The following is a 15,811-nucleotide window of genomic DNA, read 5'->3' as shown; positions in this document are numbered from 1 at the left end:
TAAAGGCCGTGAGAGAATGGATTTTAAATCAAGTCTCAGAGGCTACCATGTTTTGATTCGGAAAACTCGTACCTCCTACTACACAACGAGGATTGAGAAGGCGGACAGCTCAATGAAAGAGATGTTCCTTGTCTATAAAGAGATATCCTCGTTGTCTATGATTGAAGCACCTGTAGGCGGTTCCGTGGCTTCCTGTAATCAAATAGCAGAATTCTTTGCTAATAAGGTGGAAAAAATCTATGCTACCTTTCCAGCGGATGCTCGGGGGGGGGAGGGGGCTCAGTTGTGATACGGTGCCTAATAGTGACCTAGCAGAGATAGAATACCTGACTAGGTTTGGAGTGCTAGCAGATGATATGCTGAACAAAATAGCTCTCAGCATTAACTCGGGTTCTCCTAAAGACCCTGCCTCTGCTAGAATTTTACGGGGGCAGTGAGATACTAGTACCCTTTATTAGCCATGTGCTTGAACTTTATTTCAGCTCAGGCAAGATCCCAAAAACCTGGAAAGAGGCAGTGGTGCTCCCTTTAAAGAAACAAACGAACATTAGTATAGAACACCTAAATAATTTGCGTCCGATCTCCCTTCTGCCCTACTTCTCCAAGATTGCCTAGAAGGCGGACAATGTACAGCTGACTACTCACATTGAAAACACAAGCTGTTTCACCCTACGCAATCGGGCTTTCGGGCTCATCACATCACGGAGTCCGCTTTACTTTTCTCTACGGAAAGCCTCCGGAACCGGTACAGAACCGGTAACCCAGCAGTGCCAGGGGATCAACACACCAGAGACCTCGGGTTCTCCTGAGTCAGACCCACAGAAACTTCAGAGTCTTCCAGGTGAAGTCAAAGATTAGTTTATTGGCTGCAACCAAGGTGACAGGGTCCTAGAAGTACAATACCAGTATATTCAGGAGACTGCACACTTTCACAAAGTCAGGCTTCTCTTCTTATACCTAATATTCAGCCTTGAGCAATACATTCCTTGGATTCGTGGTATTTCATTTATGGTTACTGTTTACAAAAGAAAAGCAGAGTCATGATGACATGTACATATTTCACGTTGTGCTGCTCATAACAAATCATCCGGCAAGGCTCAACATTTCATCAGATATCGCTGGACCCCTAATAAAAACGGTCACCTCCCCATCATAAAGCAAGTGAAGGAAGGAGTGGAGAAAGATGTGAGCGAGATATGGCAGGTGTGCGTGCTGAAATGGCTTTATGGCTGGTTGGGCTTAGATGCTATCTTGCTCGGCCACTGGGAGGGAACTGACCTAACGAGCTCGGCCTGGGGCAATGGTTCTAACTTGTACTGGGGTCAGGAAGAAGTCGATTAAGGAGTATGTGTCCTTGTGGAATCAAATTCGACTGGATTAAGGCCTATGTAAAGGGCAACATGCAGCTAAGGGTTAAGAAATGACGATTTCGAGGTGAAATCGTCACTCGAATATGCCGAAAATACATGTACTTGATGTACTCGTCATTCTCGGTCTTTTGATACCAAATTCGTCCTATTTCGACGAAGTTTTTATTCTCGAGTCCAGAACTATAATATGAACCCAGATTTTTCAGAACCACAGACCCTCCTTTTGCCCTTACATAGGCAATTAATCTATCCTCATGTTAATCTGAGTCCAGATCTATATTCCTAAAGTCATTGAGATGTTGCTGCAACATCATTCTAGTGCTGAGCTTGTGTCTTGACACAGGCTTCCTTACACATGATGTAGCACAGAGGCCACATATTGTAGGAGCACACTGTACACATAGACAGAACAGGAAAAGAATGGCTAAGACCATCCCAATGACCATCAGAATGTTCCATCCCCATGCAGATATCAGTCCCCAGAACCATCCTATTAATGACCAATCTCCTTTATCCACATGAATAGATTCGGAAATCTTATGCAGTTTGGAGATGGCCTCGTACACTGTTGGAGCATTATCTGGAATAAAAATGCAACAACTGGACTGGATCAATTTGCATACTCCACCCCGGTCCGCAAGTATTACATCCAAAGCGACCCGGTTCTGAAGGGTCATTAGTCGATCCGACTGGAGTTCAGCAGTCAGGTTACTAAGGGCACCAGCAGTTTCAATCACGGTGGATTCAACTACCCTTGTCAATTGCCTGATGTTTCTGCTGTTAACCATGGCTCCCCAGAACGGCAGAATACCCATTGCAAAGTCACCAAACTCTTGACCAGCAGTGTCTTCTTTACTAAAAACGCCTCTAACTACCCTTGTCCGATGGTAATCCGCCGCTGCTGTGTAGGTGGGAGGTAGCAGAAATGAAACAAAACATGAGCCTGAGAAGTCAGGGGGCAACCATGTATAGGCTCTATCGTGGCAGATAAAGTAAGTACCCTTTGCGGCTGAAAAGGCAGGGGAAGTCTGAGATCCAAAAACGTACGTTTCTGTGCAGACACTCTTCCCTAGCTGAGCTCTGGGATTCCTACCAATACCTTGTAGACACAGGTGACCTTGATGGGGTACGATCCAGATAGGGGACGATCTCTTAGCTTGCTGCTTCTCACTTAATGTAGCGCCATATCCGGTCACATTCCAACCTACATATGCAAGTATCTCATCATCCGGGGTATCTTCGTAAGAAGTTACTTCCTTGATCATGTCAACTATACCCTTGACTAGGGCGCTAGTCTTGAGGTTGTCTTTTACAGAACGTAGGGGTTGGATTTCTCGTGCATATATGAACATTGTTCTATATGCCCATACTGACCCATTGCGACTAAATGGCAGGACCAAATAGGGGATACCTCTATCCGTGGTGTTATGTTATGTTATGTTATGTTATTAAAAATTTATAAAGCGCGCGTACGCCCAGGGGCTTCTTGGCGCTGGTAAGATAAAAAACATAACAAGAGGTGAGTCTGCCGGAAGAGTTATTTCGGGTAAGCTTTTATGAAGAGGTGAGTTTTAAAAGCCTTTCTAAAGGCAAGGAGGTCTTTACTCTGTCTGAGGGCTAGTGGTAAAGAGTTCCATAGGGTGGCTGCCAGGAAGTGGAAGCTGCTGCCGCCTTGTCGTTTTTTCTTAAAACGAGGAACTTCTAAAAGGTCTTTGTGGGCAGATCTTAGATTCCGTGAAGGGACATATCTACCGATCAGCTGTCTGATAAATAGGGGTCCCTTGCCTTGCAGAGCCTTAAAGATAATGCACCCGGCTTTGAATTCGGCTCTTTGAGCCACGGGTAGCCAGTGCAAACTCTCCAGGCCTGGTTTGATAGATTCCCATTTGGGTACTTTGCAGATCAGCCTAGCGGCCTGATTCTGCAGGTACTGTAGTCTTTTGAGTTGTCCTGCGGGTAGGCCTAGGTATAGGCTATTAGAAAAGTCAATGTGGGAGAGGACTAGGGCCATGACTACCTGGATTAAGGCGGAGGGAGTGAGGAAATGGGCGATTTTCCGGATTTTTCTTAGTTGGAAAAATCCAGAGGAGACCACGGTACCAATTTGGGATTTTAGCGAGAGGTCCCCGTTGATGGTTATCCCCAGACTTTTTACAGTGGAAGATTTCTTAGGGGGAAGACCCATGTCCGACGGCCAGAAGTTAGGGCTCCAACTGATTTCGCTCTTGCCGGGCAGAATCAACTCAGTTTTCCCCGAGTTTAACTTGAGGTGATTTGAGGACATCCAGCTCTGGATTAGGGTCATGGTGGCTTGGAAGTCCTCCACCGCGTTAGGGGAATTGAGAACAAAGATAAGCTGTAAGTCATCTGCATAGTTATATGCAGTGACTTTGTGCTTACTCAGGGCAAAGAGGAGGGGCCGCATGTACAGATTAAATAGCAGGGGGGATAGTGAGGAGCCCTGGGGCACCCCACAAAAAGACTTGACCTTGGCGGCAGAAAAAGAGCCTAAGCGAACCGATTGGGTGCGTTCGGTGATGAACGATTTTAACCAGGCTAGGGCAGAGTCTCTAAGACCCGCCTGTTCGACACGGTTGACCAGAATGGAATAGTCAACCGTGTCGAATGCCGCGGACAGGTCGAGAAGTACTAAGGCTTGATGAAGGTTGTTATCAGCGTTGGACCTCAAGGTGTTCTGGACTGCCAATATTACTGCCTCAGTGGAGTGGCCAGGTCGAAAGCCTGCTTGGTTGGGTTGGAGATATTCTGTTTCCTCCACGAAGTTAGAGAGGCAGTTGGTGACGTGCGCCTCCAGCATTTTCGATAGAAAAGGTAGCAAAGATATGGGCCGATAGTTCGTAAGGTCGAGCGGGTCGATACCAGGCTTCTTGGTGAGGGGAATCAGTAGGGCCTGTTTGAAGCTGCTAGGTACTGTCCCTGACGTAAGAGAGTCGTTGAGTAGGGATATCATGCTGTTGGGCATAGCTCGACCAATTTCTTTCATGATATGGGGGGGGCAGACATCCATAGGGGATCCTGATTTGACTCTAGACAATAATGTCAAGAAAGTTTTCAAATCAATAAGGGGATAGGAATGTAAAGTTGAGGGATTGAAATAGATGTCGTCCACTGGGGCGGATGATGGGAGTGTGGAGATGTTCTGCTTAATCGTTAAGATCTTATCACGGAAAAAGTCGTTCAGGGAGTTGCATAACGCTTGTGAGGGAACTACCGGGGGGGAAGTTCTATCGTCGTTGCAAAGGTCGTTCACAATCCTGAAAATTTCTTTTGACTTGTTGGTGGAGTTGAGGACTTTAGATGAATAGTAGGTTGTTTTATGGTTCTGTAGAGTTTTTTGGTATGTTTTCCTGGCTGAGCAGTATGCGGCCTTAGCCAATGGACAATACTGGGAGCGCCAGGTTCTTTCCTTTTGCCTCACTTCTAATTTCAGTGTTTTTAGTTCGAGTGTAAACCATTTATGTGCATCCGGGCTCCTTGAGCAGCTGAGATGCGTGAGGGGAGCATAGATGTTAATCGCTTCAGTGAGCCATTCATTGAGCCGGCTATCGGCCTCATCCACATTGTTGCTGTCGAGGGGGGGGGAGTTACCCAAGAAGTTTAGAAAGGCTGGCATATCCATGGAGGACCATTTCCTGATGGTTTTGCTAGATTGTAGTTTAAAGTGGGTTGTCTTATCTAGCTGGAAAGAGAAACTGATGCTGTGGTGATCGGACCAGCAACAGGGTTTTATGTCTAATACAGATAGGGGCAGGTTCAGAGACCAGATTTGGTCGAGGCTGTGGCCCTTCTGGTGGGTCTCGGTGTGGATGTGTTGTGTCAGGTTAAGATCACAGAAGAGTTCGCTCATCTCTGCAGCTTGGGGGTCCAACGATAGGTTGTCGAACCAGAGATTTAGATCTCCAACCAGGAGTAGTTTAGAATGGTTAGTGACCAATGGTGCCAGTAACTGAGCTAGAATGGAAGGGAATGTAGCCATGGTTTGGGGAGGGCGATATAATAGGACCAATATAAGTGAGCCATTGGGGGTGTCTATTTTGGCGACAATGTTTTCAGTATTAGGTAGAGGCAGAGAGGGGAGCTGTCTGAGTTGAAACTTTTTATTGACGATTATTGCTGCTCCTCCCCCAGTTTTTCCGCCAGGGCGGAGTGCTGATAGAATATAATAGTCTGCAGGTAGGGCAGCTAAGATATCCGGTAGTGAATCCGGAGTGAGCCAGGTCTCCGTCAGTAGCAGCATGTCAGGCTGTTTGTCCATGAGTAGTAGAAATATATCAGATTGGTGCTTAATCATGGAGCGGGTGTTAAGATAGATACACCTGAACGTGTAGTTGGAGCAGGGTGTGGTCGTGCGCATAGAGTACTCAGGAGCAGGGGCGTTCGTGAGAGAGGCAGAGTTGCCTATACCTAAGTGAGAAATGCGTTTAGCTGCGTGATAGGGGACAGGTGGACACGTCGTGACGGTTGGGCGCAATACCTGTAGTTCAGCAGAAGTATAAGTGTAGTGGCTCGCAGGGTCCTTGGCCCCTGGTCCCGGACGCTCGCGGACGAGCGCAGACGAGCTTGCCTTATGCGCGCCTTCGGCGCGCATTCGTCGCGCCCGCTGCGCTCGTCCGCTGCGCTTCCTGTGTAGGCACATGATTTATAGCTGGCAGGGGGGATGAGATGTGGGCGTGGCCTGACCGGGTGGGCGTGGCCTATGTCCTGGGCAATGGCGGCAGGGAAACCAAAACAAACCCTCGCCAATGGAAGCTTGTATCTCAGCTGTGAGAGGCCTCGTGAAAGCGCGAAGTGCTCGGTGCAGGTGAGTGCAAGTTTTTAAAAGACCAAAGAAATTCTGTCACTTTCTATTTAAAATATGCAAAATCGCACTACTCCCGGCTCAAGCCTCAGGAGGTTCCGTTTTTTAAGATGCAGCGCTTGTAGTCAGCGCTCTCTATATAGCGCGGGAAGGTAGGGGTGGGCGTGGCCTGACCGGGTGGGCGTGGCCTATGTCCTGGGCAATGGCGGCAGGGAAACCAAAACAAACCCTCGCCAATGGAAGCTTGTATCTCAGCTGTGAGAGGCCTCGTGAAAGCGCGAAGTGCTCGGTGCAGGTGAGTGCAAGTTTTTAAAAGACCAAAGAAATTCTGTCACTTTCTATTTAAAATATGCAAAATCGCACTACTCCCGGCTCAAGCCTCAGGAGGTTCCGTTTTTTAAGATGCAGCGCTTGTAGTCAGCGCTCTCTATATAGCGCGGGAAGGTAGGGGTGGGCGTGGCCTGACCGGGTGGGCGTGGCCTATGTCCTGGGCAATGGCGGCAGGGAAACCAAAACAAACCCTCGCCAATGGAAGCTTGTATCTCAGCTGTGAGAGGCCTCGTGAAAGCGCGAAGTGCTCGGTGCAGGTGAGTGCAAGTTTTTAAAAGACCAAAGAAATTCTGTCACTTTCTATTTAAAATATGCAAAATCGCACTACTCCCGGCTCAAGCCTCAGGAGGTTCCGTTTTTTAAGATGCAGCGCTTGTAGTCAGCGCTCTCTATATAGCGCGGGAAGGTAGGGGTGGGCGTGGCCTGACCGGGTGGGCGTGGCCTATGTCCTGGGCAATGGCGGCAGGGAAACCAAAACAAACCCTCGCCAATGGAAGCTTGTATCTCAGCTGTGAGAGGCCTCGTGAAAGCGCGAAGTGCTCGGTGCAGGTGAGTGCAAGTTTTTAAAAGACCAAAGAAATTCTGTCACTTTCTATTTAAAATATGCAAAATCGCACTACTCCCGGCTCAAGCCTCAGGAGGTTCCGTTTTTTAAGATGCAGCGCTTGTAGTCAGCGCTCTCTATATAGCGCGGGAAGGTAGGGGTGGGCGTGGCCTGACCGGGTGGGCGTGGCCTATGTCCTGGGCAATGGCGGCAGGGAAACCAAAACAAACCCTCGCCAATGGAAGCTTGTATCTCAGCTGTGAGAGGCCTCGTGAAAGCGCGAAGTGCTCGGTGCAGGTGAGTGCAAGTTTTTAAAAGACCAAAGAAATTCTGTCACTTTCTATTTAAAATATGCAAAATCGCACTACTCCCGGCTCAAGCCTCAGGAGGTTCCGTTTTTTAAGATGCAGCGCTTGTAGTCAGCGCTCTCTATATAGCGCGGGAAGGTAGGGGTGGGCGTGGCCTGACCGGGTGGGCGTGGCCTATGTCCTGGGCAATGGCGGCAGGGAAACCAAAACAAACCCTCGCCAATGGAAGCTTGTATCTCAGCTGTGAGAGGCCTCGTGAAAGCGCGAAGTGCTCGGTGCAGGTGAGTGCAAGTTTTTAAAAGACCAAAGAAATTCTGTCACTTTCTATTTAAAATATGCAAAATCGCACTACTCCCGGCTCAAGCCTCAGGAGGTTCCGTTTTTTAAGATGCCTGGTGTGGGGCATGAGACCACACACCCAACAGTTGGTTGTGTTCATTACAAGTTGGTGTTGGTGTAATAGCTGAACGAAGGAGTTATTAATTTACTCTAATCTCCTACTTGATTCGTGGTCAGGCAAAGAGTGGAAAGAATGAGAGGAAACAGTAGGGGGAGGTATGGGCGATGCAGTAGGCGTGAATGTCACATGAAAAGAGAATAAAACATAGCTTATCAAAAACACCATTACGCTAAATAGCATAAAAATACACATTATTATAAAAAATTTCTTTCTCATTGTTTTCAAAAGTCTCTGCTTAAAGTTCATTTGTTTGGCAGTTCTCTCCACACCAGGAAACTCCATCCTCTCTAAGGTGCTGCCCGCGGCGGTAGGTTGTTTCTGCTAAAGGGCGCTTCCGTCAGTCTAGGGTGGCTCCCTTCGACCAACTGGAACCAGCAACCTATTGTTGTCAGCTGCACCCAAAAGTCTTTAATCAACCGCGACCCTAGCAGCGGAACCCGGATGGCGGTTCAAGAAAAACAAAAATAAGCAAGAAAAACAAAAATAAGCAAGTTACCTAGATGGGAGAATCTGCACTTTTAAAAATAGGATTTGGGGAAAAAAACGTATTTTATTAGTCCACAGGTTTTTCTCTCGAATCATAAAAATCACTTTTACTTTAGTCTGTTTTTCTCGGTCGCAAATTATAGCGTCTTTTCCCGGGTGCTGTCTGGTCCGGAAAGAGTAGCTCAGGTTCCACAGAGTTCAATTGTTCTGATGGCGGCGTAGTTTCTTGAAAAATGTTCCCATTTTCACAATCACGTTTGGCGTCTTTTACGCGTTCATCAGTTGTGCGCTTTGAGTCAGTGCCTCCTGTCCGGACCCATTGGTCATGTGGCAGAGGGAAAGGTATTTTCTTACAATGGATCCCGTGGACCCAATTGGCCTTCCCCTCCACTCTAACGGTCGACCTTGTAGACAGGAGAACGAGGTGTGGTCCGGTCCATCTGGGCTGGTCGTTTCTTGTCCTCTGGAAATTCTTGACCAGTACCCAGGAGCCGGGGTCAATGGAGTGACCCGGTGTCTCGGAAACCGGAGGCAAGGTGTTGTGGACCTGTTGATATAAAACACGCAATTTAGCCGTCAATTCATACAGATAGTCGAGCAAAATGGGGTGTTGTAGCTCGCTAAACTTCGTGGGCCTAGGCACTCCCCATATGTTGGCTGGCCGACCAAAGATTATTTCATAGGGGCTGAGTTTCATTCGCGAATGCACAGTCGTTCTGGTGGATAGGAGTGCTAAGGGTAGAGCGTCAGGCCATTTAAGACCCGTGCTCGCTTGGATTTTGGCCAATTTAAGTTTAAGCGTGCCATTGTAACATTCCACTAATCCAGCTGATTGGGGGTGATTTGCAGCGTGGAACTTCTGACTAATACCTAGCCCTTCACACACTCTTTTCATCACACAACCCACAAATTCACTTCCGTTGTCCGACAAGACCATTCTAGGCATTCCGAACCTGGGGAAGAACTCTTTCACAAGGGCTTTCGCTGTGGACAAGGCGGTATTGTCCCTTAGGGGATAGGCTTCTACCCACCTTGAGAAGGCGCAAACAACCACGAGCACATATTTTAAGTTGTTGCACCTCTCCATGTGTATGAAATCTAGTTGCAAAACCTCGAACGGATACGTAGGAGGTGCAAAATGACCAGCTGGAGTTGGGGTCCCCCTACCAGGATTGTGCTTCAGACATACCATGCAATTCTTGACAACATTCTCTGCACACTTGGGAATCCCTGAATTCTTCCACACTGGGGCCAACAAGTCGCAAATCCCTTTTGCGCTGATATGGGCCATCCCATGAGCCATTGTAACCATGGCAGGCACATATGCATCAGGTAACAACCATCTCTGTTGCTCTGTCGATTCAATCCAACAACCATTTGCATCCATTCTCCCTGTACTTTCTCTCCACATGCTTAACTCTTTCTCCGTGGCCTCAGCTTGGATGGACTTCACACTTTCTATCGTGTCTTCACATATTCCAACATCACCAGTCCATCTTTCTGGGCTCGCAACATACATTCGGCTCATCATATTCTTTGCCGTTTCCTTAGCAGTTTCATCAGCAAATGCATTTCCACGACCAACATCATCAATCACTTTCCTGTGTGCACTACATTTCACGACCGCTACTTTCAGGGGCAACGTCAGTGATTCAAGAAGCTCATTCACCAACTGACCATGCTGAATCTTAGCTCCATGCGACGTCAGGAACCCACGTTCTCTCCACAGTCGTCCAAAACTGTGAGCCACTCCAAAAGCATACTGACTGTCGGTATAGACAGTCACTTTTATTCCTTTTGATAACACACACGCTCTCGTTAACGCCACGAGTTCGGCGGCTTGAGCTGAACCATGTGGTATTCGCGCAGTTTCAACGATTGTGTGCAAAGTTGTGACAGCATACGCTGTAGTCACGTTACCATTTGGGAGTTTAAAGCATGAACCATCCACCCATAATGTACCATCACATTCGGCGAGAGGAGTATCGAATAGATCAACTCTCCCTTTTGTCTCCTCCTCCGTTCTGAGGAAACAATCGTGCTGTTCTGAAGCACCCGATTCCTCAGCAATTGGTAACAAGGTGGCTATGTTCAGAGTACTGCACCTTTTGATGTGCACATGGCTTGCTAGTAGTGTCAATTCATAACTGGACAGTCGAGCACTAGTTAAGTGCTGTGTCTTGGTCCTATTTAACAATGTGTCTACTGCATGCGGGACCATCACGATTAGTGTATTATTCATTACTAGCCCTGCAGACTGTCGAATAGAAACAGCTGCTGCTGCTGTGGCCCTTAGACAACTTGGCAATGCTCGTGCTACCGGATCCAAAGTTGACGAAAAATAGGCGCATGGCCGCTGTCTATCTCCGTATAACTGAGTCAGCACGGACAATGCACAACCCCCCTTCTCGTGGACATACAATGTGAAAGGTTTACTGTAGTTGGGGTTACCTAACACAGGGGCCGAACATAATGCTGTGCGTAATTCGAGAAAACTTTTCTGACACTCATCGGACCAAGGAATGGGATTGGGTGTATTTGTACACGTTAGTGCCAATAAGGGTTTGGCTAATAACGAAAAATTTGGAATCCACTGTCTACAGTACGATGTAATGCCCAAGAAAGCGCGTACTTCTCTCTGCGTTCTTGGCACATTTAATTTAGCTATTGCCTGAATTCTTTCTGGGGTCAGTTTCCTTCCCTCCTTCGATAAGAGATGACCTAAGTAGGTCACTTCTTGTCGGCAATATTGAAGCTTGGAAAGTGACACCTTGTGATGTAGATCACATAGATGACGCAGTGGTGCCAACGTGGCCATTTTACATATTTTCTCAGTATCCGCAGCTATGAGCAAATCGTCCACGTACTGTACGAGGGTGGAACCTTTGGGCAAAATCATTGCGTCGAGCTGACTTTTCAGAGCTTGACTGTATATTGAGGGGCTTTCACAGTAGCCTTGAGGAGCGCGTTTAAAGCGGAAACTGCGACCACCTAAACTAAAGGAAAAAATATCCCTGCTTTCCTCAGCAATCGGGATACTGAAGAAAGCATTCTCCAGGTCAATCACCGAAAACCAGGATGCAGAGGCTGGAATCATAGTCAATAATGTTGTAATGTCGGGGACAACTGGGAATTGTGGCACCACTATCTTATTTACTTCCCTAAGATCAATCACGAATCTATACACAGGTGGCTGAGAAGGGTCAGTTCGTTTCAAAACAGGCAGAACAGGACTATTGCAAACATTTCCTCGTGTTTCTTCAATTACGTCTTTTTCAATCAACTCGTGAACAATCGCTAGCAAAGCTTTTTCGCCCTCATTGGATATTCTGTATTGGGGAATTCGTGGCATTTTGACATTCGACTTCAATGTTACAACATATGGTGGAATTTCTAAAAGACCCACATCATTTGGACCAGTAGCCCAAAGAATATCCGGAAGGAGTGCCAATTCTGCTGGAAGCGTATTTCTCTACAAATACATTGGAGAAACCACTTTCTTACCTAAAGTCAGTTGTACTCCTGAGGGAGAACAGTACAAAGTCGCATACAATCTTTTTAGCAAATCTAATCCTAGCAAATTTTCACCACAACCTGTTGTCAAAACAAGGGGTGCTTCGAATTCACAAGGACCAACAGAAAGAGATAAAGGGTCAGAAATCGGATTTCTAACCGGGGCGCCAGAAAAACCTACGGAAACGTTCATTTCACCAGACAAAGGTGCGCCAGGGAGTTTGGAGTGCATAATAGAACTCTTTGTAGCACCAGTATCCAACAGAAAAGGTTCTGACACACCCGATGTAATCACCTCAACGTAAGGTCCACTCTGATCTACTGGAACTGAAACAACTCCCTCTCCTTGTCTAAGGCTATCCTAGCAATCATTACTCTCCCACTGCTCATTTTCTGTGTAATACTCATCGACGTAGTATTGAGCTGTCCTGTCAGATACGTTATTTTGCTGGTCAAACCTGTTCATAGAGTTTTGTGGTGGAAGGGGACGTGCGTCCTGAGGGGTGTTTCCACGCCCTCTACCTCTAGGCGCTTGCTGACTACCACGACCTCTTACGCCAGAAAACTCGTTTGTACGTTGCGGCAGGGCAGGACAGTCATACTTGTAATGACCTTCTTGTTTGCAGTATAAACACTGATTGGGACCTACGCGGTTTTGATCGTACTCGAATCTCTGCAAGTTTCTCTGAGGCTGCTGAAAAGTGTTCCGGTAGTTATTCTGACCATTGTTATTTTTATTACCACCACCTCGTGGCGGATAGGCTTGCTGTAGCAAAACCTTCGTTTTGAGTTCTCTAGTTTTCTTCTCTACTTTATCTTTCTCATCCTTGTCTCTATTCTCGTAGTACTGTGCGGTAGCTAATATCTGGGCTGAAGATGAGACTGCCCAAGAACTTTCCGAATCTTTCAATTTTCTACACAAGTCTGGAAGTAGATTGTGCACAAATTTATCGACAAACAATCTCTGACCACCTTCTGTGGTCATGTCTTGACCGCTGTGGTCAATGAATGTTTCTTCAAATCTGGTGAAGAAATCTGACACAGTTTCTTCTTTCTTTTGCTTGCATGCAGATAACTTATCCCAATTTACGCGTATTGCAGGCATTATTGTTTTCATGTAATCTACTATTCTACCAGGTAGTTCCGCTATCAGAGGCTCAGGCTTGGCACCACCAACTTGTCGTGCGTCTGCAGTAGTAATATTAGCCCACGTGTCACCTAATTCCTGATCATGATCTTCATGACGAATTTTTCCCCATAAAGGCTGTGGAACAACGTTCCCGAATAACATATCGATATCGGCTAAATTCATAATACATGACCCAGCAGTTTGCGACAATTCTTTATAGTACCCTGCAGGATTTTTACGCGGATCTGGTAGTGTTTGTTTGAGTGCTAAAACTTCAGCTCGCTTCCATGGAACATGTACCCATACTCGGTGAAAGTGGGGCAGGACAGGTGGGACAGCTGTCGCGTCACCCTCTCTCCATTGTGAGGGAACTTCTCTCATAGGGTATTGTCGTGCCTTTTTCCTACTAGATGCACTAGATTCCGATGGTGACCCAGAAGTACTTCCCTTACTTCGATATGATAATAGCATTTCAACTGCTTCTTCTACATCGGGACCTATAATCATACCCAGACTAAACTTAAACCTTATACGACACATCTCTTGTGGGAGGCAATCCTGATCATTGTCCTCTAAATCTTCGCCAAGAAAGACACACATTTGTTCGAACACATATCTCTGTGTCGCTGTTTCCCATTGATGGAAAACTTCCATGACAGACTGTAAATCATATTTTGCAGTGTCCAAGACCCATTTCCGAGCTAAACTATTCAGGGAATCTCTCTCCTGATAATCGGGCAGTTGACTTCGCAACTGTCTTCTTCCTATGTTAGGGGTCGTGGCAGGCGACCCAAAAAGTGGTAAAAGAAGATTAGTAACAGTACTGGCCATTTTCTGCTGAAAGGAAGGTGAAACGGAAGAACAAACAGATGAAAGAACGGGGTGAGATAAAGCGGATGCAGAGATGGCAGAAGAGGTATGAGGAATAATAGATGTGGTACTAGGCAAAATCATAGAAGGGGCATTTGTAGAAAGTACAGTAGGCAAAATCGTAGAAAACACAGGTGAAACAGAAGTGGTCGGTGGGCCTGGAGGAGGCTGCACCGAAGAAGTAGGAGCCAGCTGAAGAACAGCTGGTGGGTGCTGTGGAAAAGCCAGAGGCGCAGCTTGTGCAACTAAAGGTTGCGGGGGTGCTGTAGCATTCTGCGCATAGGGCGGTGGTGAAGTTAATAATTGCGACATTAATTGGTCTTTTTCACGCTCTTTTACTGTCCCTTGCTGAAGAGACGGCAAAACTGGATAGCATTTATCTATTGCCATTTTACGTTGCCTGCGCAATTGTTCATTTATCTGATCTTCCTCATTATCTTTAAACTGCACGGCAGCTTGCATTACTGAAAGTCCCTCTTCTCTCTTATTTTTCTTAGCTAATTTAATTTCTTTTTGTTTGGCTTCTTTGCGCCATATGCGGATAGAGTCAAACATCGCCGGTCGGGCTTTCTTTTTGAAGAGTTTAACTTCAAGGTTGTCTAAAATTTCAGAATCAAAGCTACCATATTGGGGCCATTTTAAAACACCGTCTTTCCTAGTGTATTTAATCCATACCTCGTTGTAAACGATGGGGCCTACTCCATGTTTAACGTATAGCTCGTAAGTCGGAGTTCCAACTGGAGGAACCGGACATGAGTCCTCCAATCGGGAGTCCCTATTATTATTACCAAGACAAAACAAATTCCCGAGTCTAAGACTAGGCATCCTTTCTCTCTAGTCTAGTTCCAAAACTTCAAAGGAGTTATCGATTACGATATTGCTCGTGAAAACACGAATCCTTCGGTTATGGTGCTTGCAAGAACCAATAAAAACCTTTATGTATCTCTAAGATAACAAAAAGTAAGTCCAGCTAAGGACTAGGAGACGCTCCGCTTATACTTAACTGAAAAATATCGATGGCTTCACCAGAAGACTCGTCTCAGCGTTTCGCTCTACCGAAAATTTCAAGGGTCCAACATCAGGGCGATAGCCAGGGCAGCAGTCCTTGTAGCCGTCGAGAAGCGGGGAACCTCGCAGTAAAGACCTTCGGACCACGTCGACATGCAGGGGTCGATGAGGTGGTGGGCCCTCCTCCGGAATTTTCACACGAAGCTCCTCACGATCTTCAGGCTGATTGGTACCACTGGAATCGCCCCAACGCTGGGCGCCAAATGAGGTACTGGGTTTTTAAGAACCGGTACAGAACCGGTAACCCAGCGGTGCCAGGGGATCAACACACCAGAGACCTCGGGTTCTCCTGAGTCAGACCCACAGAAACTTCAGAGTCTTCCAGGTGAAGTCAAAGATTAGTTTATTGGCTGCAACCAAGGTGACAGGGTCCTAGAAGTACAATACCAGTATATTCAGGAGACTGCGCACTTTCACAAAGTCAGGCTTCTCTTCTTATACCTAATATTCAGCCTTGAGCAATACATTCCTTGGATTCGTGGTATTTCATTTATGGTTACTGTTTACAAAAGAAAAGCAGAATCATGATGACATGTACATATTTCACGTCGTGCTGCTCATAACAAATCATCCGGCAAGGCTCAACATTTCATCAGATATCGCTGGACCCCTAATAAAAACGGTCACCTCCCCATCATAAAGCAAGTGAAGGAAGGAGTGGAGAAAGATGTGAGCGAGATATGGCAGGTGTGCGTGCTGAAATGGCTTTATGGCTGGTTGGGCTTAGATGCTATCTTGCTCGGCCACTGGGAGGGAACTGACCTAACGAGCTCGGCCTGGGGCAATGGTTCTAACTTGTACTGGGGTCAGGAAGAAGTCGATTAAGGAGTATGTGTCCTTGTGGAATCAAATTCGACTGGATTAAGGCCTATGTAAAGGGCAACATGCAGCTAAGGGTTTAGAAATGACGATTT

Source organism: Lissotriton helveticus, chromosome 8, assembly GCF_964261635.1.
Source record: "Lissotriton helveticus chromosome 8, aLisHel1.1, whole genome shotgun sequence".
Lineage (NCBI taxonomy): Eukaryota > Metazoa > Chordata > Amphibia > Caudata > Salamandridae > Lissotriton > Lissotriton helveticus.
The sequence above is the reverse complement of the archived record's forward strand: the minus strand, read 5'-3'. Positions refer to the sequence as shown.